Below are 20,017 nucleotides of genomic sequence, written 5' to 3'. Positions count from 1 at the left end.
AGTGTAGCCAGGGTGGGCGTGGCCAGCTCAACATCACACATATTGGGGGCACCTGTGGCAGCCCGAGCGCTCTGCCAGTAAAAACGGAGCTCAGAAGGGCCACCGTTTTCACTGGCAGAGGGTTGCAGGAGGTTGTTGCAGCTGCAAATGGAGCTTAATTATGCACTTCCACATAATTCATTTCAATTCTAAAACATTAGCCTTCATTCAGTTTTTCTTAAAATGTCAACCCTGCCCAGCTTTGGGATATGGAAATAACTTTCTTTCCTCTTCTCCTCCTCCACCTTTGCATGCTGTACACTCTCCTAACAAAAAAGAATATATAGATGTCTAAGCTGGAATCCTAGTTGAATCTGAGCTTGGTTGTTTGCTTGGAGATGTTTCATTAGCCAACAAGGTAACATCAGCAGGGGTGGGATGCAAATATTTTTACTACTGGTTCTGTGGCCGTGGCTAGGTGAGCATGGCTTTTTGTAGTAGTACCCCTTGCTCCATTTTTTGGCCTCCTGGGGGGCATTTTTGCTCCTAGGAAGCTTCCCTGAGGCCCAGGAAGGCCAAAAACAGAGTGCAAGGGAGGCGCACAGCACCCCCCTGTGCCCCTTTTTGCCTTCTGGGCCTCAGGGAAGCTTCCTGGGTAAAACAGTAAGACAGCGAGGGGACTCCTGGCACAGCTGATAGTCGGAACAGCTCATTGGCGGGAGGGGGAAAATACCGTAAGAAGTGACTGGGCGGGACAGGTCGGGCGGGGGAGAATGCAGTCAGTGATGCACATGATGTTGTGCATGCGTGATAATGACTGACTGGGAGGTAAGGTGAGGGGCGGGCAGAGAGTGATGAGGCCAGTCAGGAGCATGATTCACCAGTTCTCCGAACTGGGCAGAATTATAACAACTGGTTCTATAGAACTGTTCTGAACCGGTAGAATCCCACCCCTGATTTCATATATTATTATTAACTGATGCTAAGGAGTTCTACTCCCCCTCCCCACCTGCAAAACACAAGCAGAGGAGAGGAGTTTCAGTTTCCGTTTTAGTTTCACAGCAGCAAGCAGTTTTAGTACAAAACAGTTGACTTAAGCCGTGCCCAGGCTCCTTGCTGTCTCCTTCTTGCTCACACAGCAAATACTGTTTCAGTTTCCAAACAGCCCTCAACTCTCTCACACACTGACAGGATGCTATCCGGATGAATACAAGGGATGCTGGTAGGCAGAGGCAGGATTTTTTTCTCCTTATTTTCCTCCCCCAAAACTAAGTCCAATCACATAGTTTCATAGCAAAACACAGGTATCCAGCTATTTATTTATATGTTTGATCTAGTGCTCTAATATATCTCTGCTGGTAGGCTACCCTCATAGGGTTTGTTGCTATGCAACAGTCCCAGAATTTGGAAAAACCTCATTTCACACAGCCCATTAGAATACAGATTTTACAAGCTACTGATACTGTGCTATGGTAAACTTTTGAGACTTCTCAAAATATTTGCTATAATTTCAAAATCAAATCTCATGCAACCATCCCCATAGCAACCTATTATTTTCCAAACACAAGACTGTTTGCCTGGCATTTTAATTTACATTTTTTCCTGAAAGAAGGAAAAGGTTAAGTTAATGTAATTAATTAAATATTAAATGTAATTCATTAACTAAAATGTAATTTAGAAAGATTTTGAGGGAATACTTCAGCCTCAATCAATTTGAAATAGACAGGGCTATCACCAATTGGCTAATGTTTTCTAAAGTTTGCTATAATGATGCCGCTATATCTTTATTTTTCCTTTCCTTCACCAAATGGACACATGAAAGTTACTAACAACACTTTATATCAGAGAAGTGTACAACATTACTACCATAAAATTACTACCTTATAATGGATGCTTTTCAGTACAAGTTGGAAGGCAAACTTCAAATCTTTGCTATATAAATCCAGAAAATGAATTTAATTTGAGGGTGATTAAGAAGGACATTTAATTCAGTTTCTCCATAGATCTCATGGCTTCCATGAGACATTCTGAGATAAGCAAGTCATATGAACTTTCATTATATTTATTATACAGGCTTTTAAAAACACATTTTAATGATTTCTCTCTCCAGGAAAGAGAAAGGTGAAAAAGTTAAATAAATAAATCTGCCAAATCAATACATTCATCAACTAGTTCTTTAACAAGTATGCAGAATCACTATATTCCAAGTTTAGTCTTGGAGTGAAGAATTTACAACTCAACAGAATGTAGAATATATTAAGCACTCATAATGTAGCAACTGATTCTGAAAACTTTGATTTTGCATTTTTTATAAACATGCTCAGAATTCAATCATGCAAAGTCCCTATTTGGAACAGAATGTAACAATGTATACTAATCAATGAAGATGAATATTTTTTAAATTATTAAAAACTGCTTCTGTGGAGAGCAGAGCTATCTGAAATAGAGACAAAATGGCTTCCCCCATTAGATGTTTGTTTTTTATCCAAATTATCCTTATATGTTGCACTTGCTCTAAAATTGGTACCTAGAATATTGTCAGGTAAGGTTTGTAGTGTGCCTCTACTTAATTATGTGAGTACAGTTAGTCTTATGACTTATGACTACAATTGAGACTGGAACTTCCATTGCTAAGTGACGTACTTGTTAAGAGAGAGAGTCACACCTGATTTTACTACCTTTTTGCCACAGTTGTTAAGTGAATCCAGTGGTGGGCTTCAAAAATTTTAGCAAAGGGTTTTCTGCCTGGCTGCTGGGTGGGCATGGCTGTGGCCTAGTTGGCCTCCTGCACCACAGTGGGGGGGGGCATTTTTGCCCTCTCCCGACTCTGGAGGCTTTCCTTGAGCCTCCAGGAGGGTGAAAATGGCCTCCCCGGGCTCTGGAGGTTCTCTGGAAGCTGGAAATGCACCCATTTCCAGCCTTCCCAAACTTCTGGGAGGCCTGTTTTTCGCCCTCTCTGAGCCTCCGCACACGCCCTGCACTTACCTGCATCCAAAACAGGCCGCGTGGGGAGGGGAGGGATGGGTGGGGAGGGAGGGATGGGTGGGGCCAGCCAGGAGTGGGATTTGGGGGTTCTCCAAACTGCACAGAATCTTAGCTGCGAACCCCCAGCAACCCACCCAAGTGAATCCCATGATCATTAAGTGAATCCAGCTTCACCTATTGACTTTTCTTATTGGAAGCCACAAACAGCAATTATGTGACCTTAGGATGCTGCAACTATCAAATACATGCCAGTTGCCAAATACCTGAATTATGATCACATGACAATGGAATGCTGCAACAGTCATAAGTGTGAGGACTGGTTGTAACTCACTGTTTTCAATGCTGTTATAACTTTGAACAGTTGCTAAATGAATGGTTGTAAGTCAAGGACTACCTATACAGAAATCCTATGGATTACCCTTCCAAATTTTTTTATCATCACATCCCCCCACTTTACTATAAACAAATGTATAGAATTTAAAAATCTAAATGGTTCCACAATGGTAGCAACAGTAGTCCTTCATCTACTAGGAACTCCTACTAGCAGTAGGAAAGCAGCGGAGCAGTTAAATATCCTTCTGTAACTTCCATTCTTTCAATCAATTCACAAATTGTTTCAGAATTAGAGATAATTATAGATGTACTATGTTTGTCCATGAGCAATGCTTAGAAAAGAACAGTGAAGTGTTCCAGAACTATCCCTCCACAACATTCCAAATGTGGTTCAACGTAAGCAGTGATTCAGTGATACCACTGAAGCAAAAAATTTAAAAAATCCAATGTCACATATACATATACAGTGATAGAAGCTGATCTAGCCATGATCAAGTCAGAAAAGATTCTGTGGTGGTGTGCAAAGTTTTGAATGCTTCGTAAAAATATATTGTTGCAGCCAGAAAACATGCTGTATGACTACCAGGAAAGATTTCTTTTGGGACCTTTTATTTAGGAAAAAGGACAAGCAAAAGAGAGAAAATACAAAAGTAAGATTTCACTTAGAATGAAGAAAAGGCATGTGGGAAATATTTTCTCTTAATCGTAGTAGTAGAACCCACAGTCATGTAATAAGACTGAAGAGGAGATGTGCACAGCAGGCAAAAGTATTTCTTCAAAACACCCCATTGAGAAACTATGGAATTCATGGCCAGAAGACATAGCAGTAGTTGAAAATTCAGACTTCTTTGAGAGGTTTCTAGTCTTGGTGGTTGTATTGGATCAAATATTAAAAACTAGTATGCAGGTATTTATGCACTTATTTCATTAATGCACACATCGTTACTTGATAGCTGCATTTCTGAGTTTCTATATTCAAATCCCACAGGATTCAGTTTTAAAGCCCTCCAAATCAATACATTATTCCCAGTCTATGTGAGATGCAATCCATCTAATGCCAGCACTTAATCATCCACATGATAAGTCAAAACAGCCTCATCAGCACTATATCTCTACCTAGAAATTCACTTTTCACTCTTCTATGGATTAAAAAAAATAAGAATACTTCATCCCCCAATTTCTTCAGCTTCCTTCCTAAGTAATCACCTTCTAAGGTGATCACCTTCTTCAAGTGATTACTTGAAGCCAGCAAGGGTTAACAAAAACAGATCATGCCTGACAAACCTTATTTCCTTTTTTTGACAAAGCGACTAAATTAGTGGACCTGTAAAATGCTGTGGACATAGTATACTTGGACTTGAATAAGGCGTTTGACAGAATAAACCACAACCTATTTCTTGGTAAGATACAAAAAAAAATGTGAGATAGATACAGTAGTATCACCACCAGATGGATTCATAACTGGCTGACCAACTGCACTCAACATGTAGTTATCCATGGAAGTGCAACTAGTGATGGTCTATCTCTATCATATCCAGTGGTGGGATTCAATTTTTTTTACTACTGATTCTGTGGGCGTGGCTTGGTGGGCGTGGCAGGGGAAGGATACTATAAAATCTCCAGTCAGAGGCGGTATTTGTCGGTTCTCTGAACTACTCAAAATTTCTGCTACCGGTTCTCCAGAACTGGTCAGAACCTGCTGAATACCAACTCTGATCATATCCTTGATCTCTGCTTCTGAATGCATTCATTTCTGTTCTAATAAGAAGAACCTACCAACTCTTCTCTTTCTCTTCTGCTCTTCAGAGTTTGTGCCTCTTTTCACCTATTCAGCTAGCCTTGTATTCTTATCTTGATTTCTTCTTTATTATTTATGAATAGTAAGTGCCGAATATTTTCTGTATCTCTTGTTTCTGCTTGTCATCCTTATCTAGTGGGCCTTGTGGAGAGTTGCTTCTGCTGAGAACTTGTCCCTCCTCTGTTTTAATTAACCTTCACATTCCTTACAATCATAAAGAGCCTAATGAAACGAACTACAGCTCCTGAATGCTTGTATCCTTCAATAAAACTGGTTAGGCTGAAAAGGTGCTACAGACTCCTGATTTTAGCTACCATAGACTAACATGATTCTTCTGTTATGAATGTATGAATTATTTGCTACTCCAATGTTCTTCCTTTTCCTTCAGGCACTACTACATAAGCTTGCAACTGAAAGGTTTTGTTTCTTATGACACCATCAAGAGAAAAGCATTGCTTCTTTTTAGTTATTTCCATTTTCTTAATCTGTATATTGTCAATCTAAAGAGGAAAAAACATCATGGGACTTTCCCTTTAACACAGCTGCCAAAATCCAGCTAGTTCTCCCTGTTCTTTTGTTCAATGAAGTTCAAGTTAGAAATTTAACTTTCTAAAGTGTCTAATTCAGTGTTCCCTCACATTTAAATGCTAGATGCCGAAGGAAAAAAATATTTTATACAAGATGTAAAAGAAAAACCATCAACACCTCACCAAACAACTCTGTTTAACAACGCTGCTATTCTGAAATTGCTGCCTCAATAACCAAAAATGCTCCATGGCCTCTTGACCATGCTTCAGAATGAAAATGGAATCATTACATACAAGGAGGAAGATAAATGTGTTAGATTAAAAGCACTCTTTGGTAGCATCCCAAGACAATTCATAAAGCTGCCACAAGCTGGATGATACCAGACGGCCAACACCTACGTAGAGCAGCTGACTGGGGAGAGGCTGATTCAACTTAATGACCCAGGATAGCTTTCCAACAGTGTAATGGGACCTCCATGAGGCCATATCATAATGAGGGCAGCCGTGCTTGTGGCCCATACATCTACCTTCCTCCCTTACAATACTTTTCCATGCATACTCAGGGTACTTTTATACTTTTTATGAAGTGAGATTTTCTTTTCCTTCATTTTCTATCTCAGTTACAAAAGGCAAAATATGCCTTAATCGGCACAGGAAAGATAAGCGCAGTGATCTTTTACCTATTGTGTAGAAACCCCTTGTTTTTGTGAAATTTAATCCCTCAATATGTACAAATATTCTTGCAATATGTAGATTGACTCTATCAAGTAGCCAAGTGAATACCTGGAGCAGATGGGAAAGTTCTTGGAGAGATTTAACATTGTCCCATCTTGAAAGAAAGCAGAAGTGGGAAAATCTTTGATTTCCATATCCTAAGTTGCTATTTTATAACCATAATTACATAGCATGCTGCCAAGATTTCAGAGCTGCAAAAATTTTAGCGTTACCACACATTTAACTTAGTTCATTTATACACAGCTTTTATTATTTTACAAATAACTCAAGGGGAGGAACATAGCTCACATTCCCTCCTCCTATTTTCCCTACAGCAACCAGTCCAGAGGTGGTATTCAGCAGGTTCTGACCAGTTCTGGAGAACCAGTAGCAGAAATTTTGAGTAGTTTGGAGAACTGGAAAATACCACCTCTGACTGGCCCTGCCCCCAACTATTCTCTGCCTCCTGAGTCCCAGCTGATCGGCTGGGTCTTCTTTTGTTGCCCTGCACAGGAGAATGGAGCTGGAAAGAAAATTAGTGGGGTGGGGAGGGAATGGAGATTTTACGGTATCCTTCCCCTGCCACTTTCTGGTCTGATACTTTAATCACTGGCTCTCTAGTTTGTTGAAACTCTTCTATTTCAAGCACCATAGAGTGCAATCTGATTTCAACATTTGACAAATAACTTTGATGTCCTTCATCAGCCTGCCTAACCCTGTACCTTCCAACAGAATAGGCTAAAGGCCACACCATCTCTTCAGACAACCTGCTTTCTGACAGCTATTTTCACAAAGGCTGTGAAAGACCCAGACTGTCCTTGCTAAAATTACTTCTTTGCAGAGGACCTTTAAATTAAGCCAAAAGTGGCATGTGCCGATGAGGCCATACATTGTCTATCTCAGATTTGTTTATATTTATGTGCATATATAAAATTAATGTGTAACATAGGCTGTAAATACTATATTGTTTTCTGAAAACAAGAGTAAAGAGAACTTCTCACAAATATTAAGTTAAAAATGGGAGGCTATTGATGAAGCATGGTAATAAAAATTAACATATCCCCTTCTACTGTCTCAGTCTAAATTTCTCTCTCTTCCTAGTGATAGCTCTTTGAAATGTAAAAAGAACACCAAAATAGAAAATTCAGTGCCCATAATATGTAGGATGTTCCTCAGAAGAAGAAAAAGAAAGCAAGTAAATTGCAATTTGTGGCTAAAATATTTCCAGATAAGAAACGAAGGTGAAGCTTGGGTGGGAGGACCCCTCCACTATCACATTAGAAATCTCCTATTATCTTGATCAGTGGGAAGTCAGCTGCAGACTTGACTGAGAAGAAGAAAAAGTTTACAAACTGAGTACAGAAAATGCAAGAGCTCATGCCAGCCTTTGGATAGTCCAGATCAGGAAACCAATGTTATGGATGCTAATATTATAAGGTTACAGTAAAGGAATCTTCAAAGTCTGAATGTGTCTCTCTTCTCCCTGCTTTTATATTAAGAGTACCAGGGACGGTCAAATTTGAGACACTTTCTCAAATTATTTTCCTCCTTTCGACTCAGATTTTTCTTACCTGGCCATTGTCCTGGTTGTAGCTCTTCTTCCTGTTCCTCGAAGTTACTCTTACAGCCCACTGCATCATCTGAAACCTCATATGGAGCTGTATTTTATAATTTCCCTCACTGGTATATGATCACCCCTCAGGAAGCCATCTTAGGCATTTCAAATGTTAAGATTTCTATGCTCTTTGAAATTCCTCTCTTACTCCTTTCAAATATAAGAGACTCAGTATCAAGGAAATGTTCCCACGAAGAAAAACATGTGCTTGAACTGTCTTTGGTAGGACATTGCACATTTTGAGGATAGAATAATTGTTCTTGGAGCAGGGAAACCCAAATTCTTTGTCCCATTCAGCTTGTGGGCCCCTTTTGCAGCTGAGTAGCTAACTTCTTCATACTGTTATGGAAACAGGATGGAAGAACTCTCTACTGGCAACATTGGAAGTCTTAAGGGGAAAGATGATTGTGATAGCTGACATTGTCAGATGTAAAAATATGTACTTGCTCTGTCAGATGTTGGAAGACAAATAGCTGAAGAAGCAAGATCCAATTCCCCAGTTCCCTGATACTCATCATCACTTTGGAATGGGGAAGGGTAAGTGCATGTAGACCACAGGAAGGCCAGCACTAACAGCTGTTGGATAAATAGCAACAACTGGGGCAGCCCGGTGAGGTGAAAAAATATCATTGAAACAGACCCGGTCGCATTGATATTCACCCTGACTGTTGGGCTGGGCTTTATCTTACAATTTGCCCTGTCTGCTGTTATCTGCATCCAGTGGAGGTTAAGCCTTGTACCTGGAAAAGCTGTGCCCAATATTGCATTTAAGAGATGCAAGTAATTCTGCATTTTCAGAGATTCCAGCAAATCATACTTTTCAGTAAAAATCATTTTAGTCCATGCACAAGGTAGGTTTAATTCCCATTCTCAACACAGGAAGAATGTATGCTGCCTTAATATCACTGCCCTCACAATAATCCAGGGTGATTGTCACTAGCTGCTATGGGTGTCAGAGAAAGGAAAGCAAGGAGGAGGAATGGCAAGAGGATTCTTCTCCTTCACTGCTGACTGACTGGCTTGCAGGGTGCTGTGCTCCTCTCCCCTTTACCGTTTCCCTGTGCATTGCACAGGTTTGCATTGAAGAGCATTGCCACCACAATTAACAGCAGCCACGGCTATGTGTCTGCCTTAGAAGGGTTCATACTGGGCCCCCAGGGGTGAAGGAAACCTGTTAGCTTTCCTTCTCCTCACAGATAGGCACAGAGCCTAGAGGCCAGATGGAAAGCAGTGGGCCAACTGGAGCCAGGCAGGTAACTTACCTTCCTCAGGTTCCTCTTCCATATGGCATATAAGTGTTTGCATAGGATTGGACCTGAGATGGAGGCTCCAAACTCCTCAGCAAGCAGCAAGCAGAATGCCTCAGAGCCAAGGCAAGGGGACTATGCACTCTTGGACTCCATGAAAAGTAACTGAACTTAATTCAATTTAGCAAATATTTTATTAGGCCAGGGATGCAAAATGTATGACTTCTTTCTTCACATTAGCCATTTTGCTGAGCTAGGATTGATTTGGCTAATGTCTGAGACTGAGACTACAACATTATTTTATGCAATAAATGTAGCTTCCTGTTACAAGAAGCAGTATAATGCAATGGAAGAATTGGAGTAGTCAGCTGCAATCTGACCTGTCTACTTTCCAGTCTGCTTCTAAAATGATACTCAAGTCTATATACCCATGGTTTGTCTATGAGTTTTTACAAAATATATTTATTGTTATTCAGTATCATAAGTTTAGAGTTACAGTTTCATAAGTTTAGAATTGTAAGCCACCCACAGTCATTGGCTGGATGGGCAGCTATAGAAATTGAATAAATACATAAACAAACAAACTTCCATATGACAAAAATATTCTCTGAATATACATGCAATTACTTTTCCAGCACAAAATTTCTTGAACATTTGAAAGAAGATACACAGCAAAGTTATCATTGGTTTTAGCTTTGATTTCCAGATTCTGAAAGAGAACAAGCTTTATGAATTCCATTAGGAGAGAGATCAAGCTTGGCATTCAGCATTACTTTCTAAAACAGAAGACATGCCAGAGTCCCTAGTGCTGATCTAAAGAAAGCAGAGATTGATGATAATGAAAGAGACTCAAAGCACGTCATTAGATCATAAGATTTGGTCTTCAGCTTTTGGTTATTCTAGATTTAGAATTTGAATTTTCTCAGAAATAATTAAAATAAACAAAACTGGCCTTAACTAGTCTACATTAGCTATTTGTCAAACATGATTTGGTGGTGGATCTCCTTTTTCTCTAATATTGGTACTTCTTCAAACAAACTGAAAAAAAGGGATGTTTTAGAAGAGCACCTGGTAAAAAAAGAAAACAGCATTTACTTCTTCTTCCTTATCCTCTTTATTCACTTGGACTCTTCTAATAGTCAGATGAAAGTCGACAGTATTATGGGATTCAGAATATTTTCCCATCTCTCCTTGCTGTTTTCCAGTACTTGAGTTCACTATACCTCTGACTTTTTCCATGTTTCTATGTTCAACTTTGGAAGAGGAACATATGCCACAGGGTCCACCTCAACTCTAGAGGTAAAAGTAAAGAGGAAGGGGGAAATTACTTTGTTACTACTTGCATGCACTTTGTTTATTGGGGAATGGGTGAGATAAGATATATTTAAAATATTGACATAAATTTTTTTTTAAAAATATGCAATATGCAAATGATAGGACAAAAAGTGGATATATGCATATCATGGAAATATTATACCTCCCAAGTGTTTCAGTGAATTGGTTTAAATGGAGAATCGAGACATTATACAAGATGGACATGCTAAAGGCATCAATTCCTCTATTTCCTTTAAATGTTTAAACAGACTTATCTGTAGAATAGACTTAATAGTACAGCTCTGTTATCAAAAAGAACATCAATAGTTTAATCTTTTTTTACTCCAAATTAATCTGAAAGAGTGGCTTGGATAAGCATTTAGAAGGCAAGTCATGCACAAAGAGATAGATAGTTCATCTACCACATTTTTTGCTATTCTGGCCTGCACAGCTCTGCACTTTGAAATCTATGCAGAAGTATTTGCCTCTTTAAAGCAGTTTCATCCAGTTGCCACTCATACACATTGATTAAATTAGGTCTTGCCTGCAAAGGCTGGGAGCCCAGCAGTTGGTTGGGTTTACCTTGAAAGTCTGCTTTTCTCAATCAGCCTTCTCAGATCCTTTCAAAACATGGCATAAGCCCCCACCCTTCATATACTGAGATTTCAATTATTTCAAAAAGATTTGCTAAGGCTATCTGGTTCTTAGGGCTGGAATGCTAGTCTGAAGCTAAGGGCTAGAGATAGAAAATAAGCCACTTAACATTCTTAATGAAACAGGATTATTCTCAAGAGCTAAAGAGCTCTAGCTAAAACATACCCAGGTATATTCTTCCAATGGCACCCTCAGCATCAACAGAGAACATTAGACCAAAGCTTGCCTGCTCCTCTACTTATAGAAATATATCATATATAGGAGCAAATGGGGGGAAACCTGAATGTCAGTTTTATCCCTCAAGAAACACCAGAACAATATAGGTCAACTTTCATATCTCTGGGCATAAACATACTTCACTCTGGCCCAGCAGGGCTGGAGATATGCAGACCTTAACATGAGATGTACACATGGACAGGGGAAACAGAAAATTCCATAGGATTTTCCTACCCTGGAACATAGAGAAACTGTCCAACTCACCTCTGCCTAATTGTTAACCTTTTGCTTTCAAAACAGAAAGAACCCCACTAATACATGCATACCAGAGGTGGTATTCAGCAGGTTCTGACCAGTTTTGGAGAACCGGTAGCAGAAATTTTGAGTAGTTCAGAGAACTGGCAAATACCACCTCTGACTGGCCCCGCCCCCATCTATTCTCTGCCTCCCAAGTCCCAGCTGATCGGCTGGGTCTTCTTTTGTTGCCCTGCACAGGAGAACGGAGCTGGAAAGCAGGTTAGTGGATTGGGAAGGGAATGGGATTTTGCAGTATCCTTCCCCCAGGAGTGGGGAGGGAATGGGGATTTTACAGTATCCTCCCCCAGCCACGCTCACAAAGCCACACCATGCCCACTAAGCCATGCCATGCCATGCCCACCAACCCACATCATGCCCACCAAGCCACGCCCACAGAACCGGTAGTAAAAAAAATTGAATCCCACCACTGCTGCATACATAGTTCTTGTTGTCTTTTCATCATCTCCATGCTGTGAGTGAGCCCAAATTCTGGGAAAGTGGGGACTTCTCTGTCTCTGTCTCTCTCTCTGTCTCTTTCTCTCTTTCTCTCTCTTTATGAATTAATCTGCCTTAGCTAATTTACTGAACAATGTTAATTAATATGAGCAGGTTTTATTTTTAAAATTAACAAAATACTAATATTATATTAATAATGCTTCTTTGCTATTAGAAAAGAACTTGCAGCCTAGGATTTCTGGAGTCCCAGAATTCTGTGGTTAAAAAAAGAAAATGCTCACAGATCTTTATGTTCAGGAAAATGCATAGGAGTGGAGAGAAAAAGAAACGAGGATGAAAAATCAGATAACAGAAGTTCAGTATATCCTATCAGTACTGATCTGTTAAGATAGATGGCAGAATTTTTTTTAAATAAAATATTGTATAAATGCTATATTGCCATTCAGTGGGATATAAGAAGCAGAAAAAAATTAAAAGAGCTTTACAATTCAAGTCTCTGCTGTCTTCCAGAAAGTCAGTCTTTCCTTACAGGCTTCAGGCCAGTGCTGGATGCCAATGATTTTCTGGCTTGTGGTTAGGATGGTTAGATGTTCAGAACATTATGCCAAGGCAGAAGAGGGCGGCTTCTTGCTTGGCTGATGTTGATACATGCAATAATGAATCTCAGAAAGAGTGCACAGGATCTGTTCCTCAGAGCCAAACTAGGCACAATGTCATTCAGACAACTGGTAATTTTTGTAATTAAAAAAACAAAACAAAACAGCAAACAGCAGGGATTTGCTCGGGATTGGAATTCCAAGGACAGCACAGTTGAAGATTTTTTTACTTTACTCTCCTGGGTTTCCATTCACATTGGGTACTCACACCCGTCACTTGTGCTTTTAAAAAAAGCCCCTCCCTAAAGAGTCAGTTATAAACCAGCTGCTTGTGATTTCTAAGGACTGGTGACTCTGTGACTTGCCTATGTAAGAGGCCATTTGGGAAGACAATCTGCACTATATAGCTGGGTATGAAAGGAACAATGTTCTGAAGACCCACATCAACATGAAATTCAAGCATTAATTGATCAACCACAATTAAATTATTAAATCTCAAAGCAATAACTGAAATAATGTATAAAAGAATTCCCATCTTTTGCCACAAGCACTACACCAATGTATTGCAAGACTAGGAAGAAGTAACTACATAATGGTGATTGACACTGAAGGTATTGTGGAGAACGTGGCACTTTTCACTAGGTTCTTTCTCTATGCTTCAAGTGACTAAAGTGGATGCATGAGATTAAGTGCTAATTTAAATTTAGCAAAGGTTAAATTATGCTGGCCATACCTCAACTTCTTCCCACAGTGGGGAAAGGGCAAAAGGAGGGAGGGTATTGGATTTTAATAAGTGACTCCATCTGGCTTGAAAGAGTGAATTGTTTGATCTTGCTGAACTCTCAGAGCCCATTTATACAATGAGGCCCTTCAGCCAACAACTTTGGAACTGCAGGATGTCCTGCAGGCAATGTTTTGTTCATAGGGAGGTTTGGGGAGAGAGCTCTGCAGATGGAGCTTGTGCATTGCGTGAAGAATTAAGTTTTTTTCCTTTGTGGTTCTAGGAGAAAGAGGTGTGACATGCTGGAGAATAATAGCAGCATAACTTGGAAAATCAGGGCTTAGACCAAGCAAGCATGTCAGAAGAGAATTGAACACTGAGCAGAAATGGAATAAAAATGCATCACACAAGGCTATTTGAAGGGTCAATCGCTGTTGTCTGAAGTCATTTGTGATGTTATGACCTCTGATTATTATAATACCCGCTGGAGATAAGAGTGTGATCAATTCCCCTGTAGGATATCTGTTTGTATCCTTCCCAAACACAGCCTTGAGTTTACTGTCTTTTCTTTCCCTCCTGTTCTGTTGGTGAGATATTCACTATCCTCTAGTCTAAGCATTAAGTTGAAAGCTTTCTACTTCTCCTCCCCCAGCACTAAGGTACTTTTTGGCTACCTTTCAAATGGGATAAGACCTGTGTTAGTAACCAGAGATGAACAAATGTCATTCTGAGGTCTCACCATCTCCTTCCTAGGAAGCTTACAGGGGAAGAGGAGCTTCCTGCCCTGTGAATGTGTTATTATCATCTTGTCAAATACTCTGCAAACTTGCTTGAGAATCCAAAAGCCTTTTGTTTTCTTTCTGTATTATACTTTTCAGGGGAAGACTGAATATCTATAACTGAAATTTCTGCTACCATAAATATCCTGGGGTCCAATTACAACCTTAAAGCCACATGAAGCCACATAATTGTTTGTTGATCACCTGATAAATTTAATATATTATAACATCAGATGCTGGGGTTTAAGAGGAGAGAGTGAAATTCAGACACAGACAGTTTTCTTCTCAAAGATTTCAAGAACATGAAATCCTGAAGTAACCTTGTCCCACAAACACAATTTACAAGGATAGTAGAAAGGTTTAGCCTCAGTGTGACAGTTATCCCTGAATGCAGATTTTTTTTTATTTACTCTGTTAAGCTGCCAGTTAGGGAAAACTGCAGCGTTACAAAATCTTGCACCCTTTAGCAAGGACCTCTCAATATGGAATAGTTGCCCTAATTTGGCATCAACATGGCCCTGCTATATTCCTACAACATTAATCTCCTTGGGCAAACAAGCCAACATTCTTCCAGCTCTGACACAGTACAGCTCACATAGCAACTCTTCAATTTAGCAATTTGTGATGGTGGAGCCTTGTGGGCTTGGGGTGGGGCCATGTTTCCATTCACAACAACTCCTGCCTTCCTTTGCATTGTAATTTGAATTTGGAGCTCCCTGTAGATTTCACAGGGAACTTTCACCAGCAACATAATCTTAATTCTTCTTGATGGTTTCACAATCCTCACAAAACAAAACAAAACAAAACTGTGCAGTATGCACAATCAGGCTCTTTTTCTGCCTTTAGGCAAGTGATCACTCCCACCAACACTGCATGAAACCCAAACTGTGGCTGCAATTGTTGAGAAGAGCACCTGCCTACAAAACTACCTGTCCTGCCTTCCCCACAGTTTCCAGTGGGAAATTGTATATAGGAAAATTGCAATCCTGATAGGCAGTTTTCCTTTTATACATATGACTCAGTTTTTCTGAAAATGACCAAATGCATATGGCATGTACTCTTCCCTTTAGTTCAAGGAATTTTTGTAACTCTTTACTCAGTTAGAAAGACACTTACTGAATGATTTTTCCTTTTGGTCTCTTGGATAAAGCACTGCTTGATCTCTAGTGGTTTCTAACTGCACTCACAAGTGGCATGGTCTATTGAGCAGAGGGTCATGGCAATGCAACTGAAATTTCATCTTTTTCTTATGCATGTCGACATATGACCCATGAAAAAGGGATGCCACTTAATTCATATAATTGCAACTACTATATCTAGTTTTTTTTAACTCTCCCCACAGATAAATCTCAGTATGGAGATGATCACACATATCATTTCAAATTGCATTGAAGGAACTTGTTTTCACCAAGCAACGCATCAGGGAGTGAAACAACACTCCATTCCACCTTGTGCTTAGACACTTGGCAGGCCCTACCCTTTTGAGTGGTCTCTACAAAATAAAGAATGAGCCTTATTCAGATAGCAAATTTTTTTTTCATGAAATTAATACAAACCCAGGAATGGAAGACTTCAGTGGAATTAGGCTACAGATTAGACAGGAAATTCTCTTGCATAGAAACAGATTCTAAGACACTCTGCTCCAGAACATTTATGACAAATAGAGATAAGAAATTGGTTTGCTCTTCAAGCTCATTTCAATTTAGTTTCTGAACATTTCGTTATCAGACTAGGTAACATCAGCAGCAGGATTTTCTTGTCTTCTTCTCCTTAGTTTATAAACGTCTTGTGTGGTCAGTTGGTCGTGTGATTAGTTGTTCATTTGGAGTTGCTCCATGATGTTACCCAGTCTGGTAATGAAACATTCAGAAACTAAATTGAAACAAACTTGAAGAGCACACCACTGCCAAAATCTAAAACCTGACTTACAAGTATTTGCTATTATTTTCAGAGATAAAAAATAGGAAGGTCTCAAAGCTTCTTGCAGTCTCCCCAGTTATTTGGTGTGGCCTGCACTCCTTCAGTTAAGAGAAGGGTGACCAGATCAGGGCAGAAACTACCCAATCCTGTGGAAGTGTGTGGAACCACCACACCTGGGCAGGTCAGGTCAATGAGTGTCTGTATTTCTAAATCTGCATCAAGACACTGTCATAGGCATAGCCAGAACCTGTCAGCTTAATTCTAATAGGGAGGAGAAGAGGTCATGGTGTGGTCTTTGCCAATTGGTTGCCTGGATCAGAGGATCAGAGGTGGGATTCAGCAGGTTCCGACCAGTTCTGGAGATCCGGTAGCGGAAATTTTGAGTAGTTTGGAGAACCAACAAATATCACCTCTGACTGGAGATTTTACAGTCTCCTTCCCCTGCCACGCCCACCAAGCCACGCCCACATAACTGGTAGTAAAAAAAATTGAATCCCACCACTGGCCAAGATGAAAATGCTGCTACCTATTTTAGTCCTTTCTCTAGAGCTCTGTCTCCCAGGAGTTGTCTCCCAGGAGTTGCACCTGAAGGGGACCTCCACGCAGCCCATATTGTCCCCTTCCTTTCCTGGCTCTCTTATTTGCTTTCACGTTTCTAAGAGGCAAATCCCAGTTTCTGGCTCAGACTGGCTGCTTTCTACCTGTGACATGCTTAGAAGGTTGTGGACAGGAGGTTGGTTGTTCCTTACAATTCTAACTCCCAAATGTTCCCCTTAACTATAATTAGAAAACACCAAATGGAAAATATTTTTCTTCAGTGTGGCAAGTTTTTAACCAAGTTTATCCTACTTTCCATTAAGAGTAATCTGAAATTAGCTAAAATTTGAAATTACAGCTTTTTATGATAGGGTGGTACATATCATATTGAAAACAGTATCTTTCCGATCCCATAAGGTGAATTGCCAATTTTTTTTGGGGGGGGGAGCAGAATTGGAAATAATTTGCAACACAAATTTATCTGCTGTGAGTATAAATCCTGGTAAGTTTCAGATGATTAGTTTCAAAGGTTTTATGTTGTTATTGAACACAAACCAAATATTGGTATTCTGGTTAATGAAAAAATATTGCTAGAGAAAATTACACTGAAGGGTGAAAAGTAGCTCTATTGCACAGTATGGGTGCTGCTGTTTACTTTTTTTTAAATGAATTTTTAAAGACAAACCAGGATGCTTTTCATGATTAACCTCTGAAAGGATTGCAGAACTGTAGCCTTCTGGCTAATGGACTAGTCCTTGTGGGGGTCTCACACTTAGCTAAGCTTTAGAGCTCTGGCTCAAGATATCACTGTTTTAGAAAAGGAAGCCATCCTTGGCCAGGTTTGCCAGGTTCAGGAACAAAGGGAGATCTCATACTGGATGGGGCATATATGGCCGTTGGGCTTGCCTTCAAGACAGCTACCCAAAATTAACTGGGAACCAAAAGCCATAGTCTTTCCAAGGGACTCCTATTGCCCAGCTTGCTTTTTTTTTGGAGGGGGGGGGGGAGAGGACCCCCTCCTTCACTGTCCGGGCAAGGTTAACAGGTATCTAGTTTGCTCCACTCCCTTCTTATTTTGCACTCTTTCCTTCAGCTGCTGAGCTTCCACCTCCAGGGTTTTCCTGCCCCACCACTTGTGGGCAGCCAACTCCAAGAAATCCAAGATGTTTCTCCACTATGGGACGTCCCAATGCAATAAATGATCAACATCAGCCTGACAGGCAGAGGAGCAAAAAAGGGAAAAAGGAAAGAAAAAAAGGAGAGAAGAGAGAATGGAGAAAACAACTTTAAACACCAGCGCACCCGTTCGCAACGAGCGCGCGCCTCACTCTAATGGCAAACAGCTGTAGATGACCACACTAGGCAGCCCCGCCTTTCTCCAGCCTAAAAAAGGCACTGAGAGGCGAATCAAAGGCGGTGGGGGATGTACAGATGGTGTTTGTCCTTTTCGGCTCTTTTTCCAGCTCCGGGGGGTGGCAGCGGGGGAGAGCAGCAACGCGCTTACATTACATCAAAACCATAACACGGCGAAGGAGTTTGGGCGGGATTTAGGCAAGCGGACAGGATTTCTCTGGAGTTTGAAGGGACTCGCTTTTTCAAAAGCCACCCAAGGCCATCGAGGCCGATCTGAGGCGAAAGAGCGGGGGCGACGACTCAAGGGAAAGGCGGCCGGGATCCAAGGAGCAGGGGCACAAGCGAGCCAGGGGAACCAGCGAGAGGAGGAGTGCCCGCTTACCTTTCACGAGCCGCTTTGGGACCCTCAGTCCGCGGAGTCATTTCTTCGACTCGAGCGGGAGGGGAAGAAAAGCAAAGGCAGCGGAGGCGCGGGATTTGGGAGAAGCCTCAGAAGAAGCGGCGTTTAGTTGGGAGAGGGGAGGGAGCTTGCGGGCAAAAAGCAAAGTAGCGGAGCATCTTCGCGTCGAGCAGTTATCGGACAGGACTGGTCAACAGGGCCGGCGTACCTTAACGGCCTCTCCCGCTTGCGGTGCGCCGCTCCTAGCTCCAGCCGAGCTCCTTGCCAACGAAGCGGACTTGCCCAGCAGGGACCCCGCGACTGTCTGAGACTCCACCCCCGCCCGATGAGGCCGCGCCCCCTCCGTTGCATGGGCCAAGCGACGGGGGTGGGGGAAAGTAGCGGGTCTGCCTGACTCCACCCTCGGTGGACTACGAGTGGCCGGGAGGGTTCCCGTTCCTAACCCGCACCAAGAGAAGAGCATACCGTCTCCTGACCTTTGCATTTTACGCGAAGAAGTCCTGGAGGGTTCAATTTTCTCGATCGGTTGCATTTCTCGTCAGTGGAATTGTTGTATATCAAAAAGGGGCTTGGAAAAACCGTTCTTCGCTTTGAAAAGAGGAAAATACTCTCCAGCCTAGTAGCTTTTCAGTCCTTCTGGTAGGTAGCAGAGACATGTCTATTTCAGAATGTTGTCCCTGCTCCCCCCGCCCCCAATAGAATCAGAAGTGGAAGGGCCGCTTGTGTCTTCGGGTCCACCTTCAAGTAGCACTTCAGGTTGAAGCATCCCAGGCTGTCCAGCATTTATTTTATTTTACTTTACTTTACTTTATTTTATTTAGTTTGTTAAGCATGTATGAGAAAACTATAAGTATGAACATAACATATAAACATATAAGTATAAACAGGTATAAGTAGACACATAATGAGTACGAATAAATGGGGACAGTAGGACAGGGACGGTAGGCACACTGGTGCGCTTATGCACTCCCCCTCTTAGGAATGGAGTGAGGTCCACAGTAGACAGTTTAAGGTTAAAGTTTTGGGGTTTGAGGATGTAACAACAGAGTCAGGTAGTGAGTTCCAGGCACTGACCACTCTGTTGCTGAAGTTCTATTTTCTGCAATTGAGTTTGGTACGGTTTACTTTGAGTTTGTATCTATTGTTTGCCTGTGTGTAATTGTGGTTGAAGCTGAAGTAGTCATTAACAGGTAGGACGTAGCAGACAATATTGTGACTAAGTTTAGGTCAGACCATAGGCGGTGTAGTTATCTAGGTCCAAAATTTCAAGCTGGTGGCATAAGGTATTCTATTGTGAGCTGAGGAATAGCGTACTCCTCTTGTGAAATACCTCTAGACTTGTTCAGTTGTGCTAATGTCCATTATACAGTGTGGATTCCAGGCAGATGAGCTGTATTCCAGAATTGGTCTGGCAAAGGTTTTGTATGCCCTGGTTTGTAGTTCAATGTTACCAGAAAAGAAGCTTCGCAAAATTAGGTTAACAACTCTTAATGCCTTTTTGGCAATGCTGTTACAGTGAGCTCTGGGGCTCAGATCTTTTGAAATGAGTACTCCTAGATCAGGGGTGTCAAACTCA

At 41.2% G+C, this 20,017-nt stretch overlaps 1 protein-coding gene across 3 annotated transcripts in view; it reads right to left on the bottom strand.

The window, feature by feature from the left end:
- KANK2 (KN motif and ankyrin repeat domains 2) overlaps positions 1 to 18,765 on the bottom strand; it is a 74,147-nt gene extending 55,382 nt beyond the window's left edge. For 2 of the 3 annotated variants that reach the window (XM_026679638.2, XM_087957084.1), the window contains exon 1: positions 18,650 to 18,765. The gene's annotated coding sequence lies outside the window, so the exon portion shown is untranslated. Of the gene's footprint in view, positions 1 to 18,423 lie in introns of all 3 variants that reach the window. The other variant, XM_026679639.2, reaches the window with a different exon arrangement.
- Positions 18,766 to 20,017: the final 1,252 nt, after the last annotated feature.

This window comes from Notechis scutatus, chromosome 2 (genome assembly GCF_049901735.1).
Source record: "Notechis scutatus isolate UNSWTSFEM ecotype Mainland chromosome 2, rNotScu1.2, whole genome shotgun sequence".
In the NCBI taxonomy this organism is placed as follows: domain Eukaryota; kingdom Metazoa; phylum Chordata; class Lepidosauria; order Squamata; family Elapidae; genus Notechis; species Notechis scutatus.
Note: the sequence above shows the minus strand (reverse complement) of the source record. Positions and strands in the feature narration are given on the sequence as shown.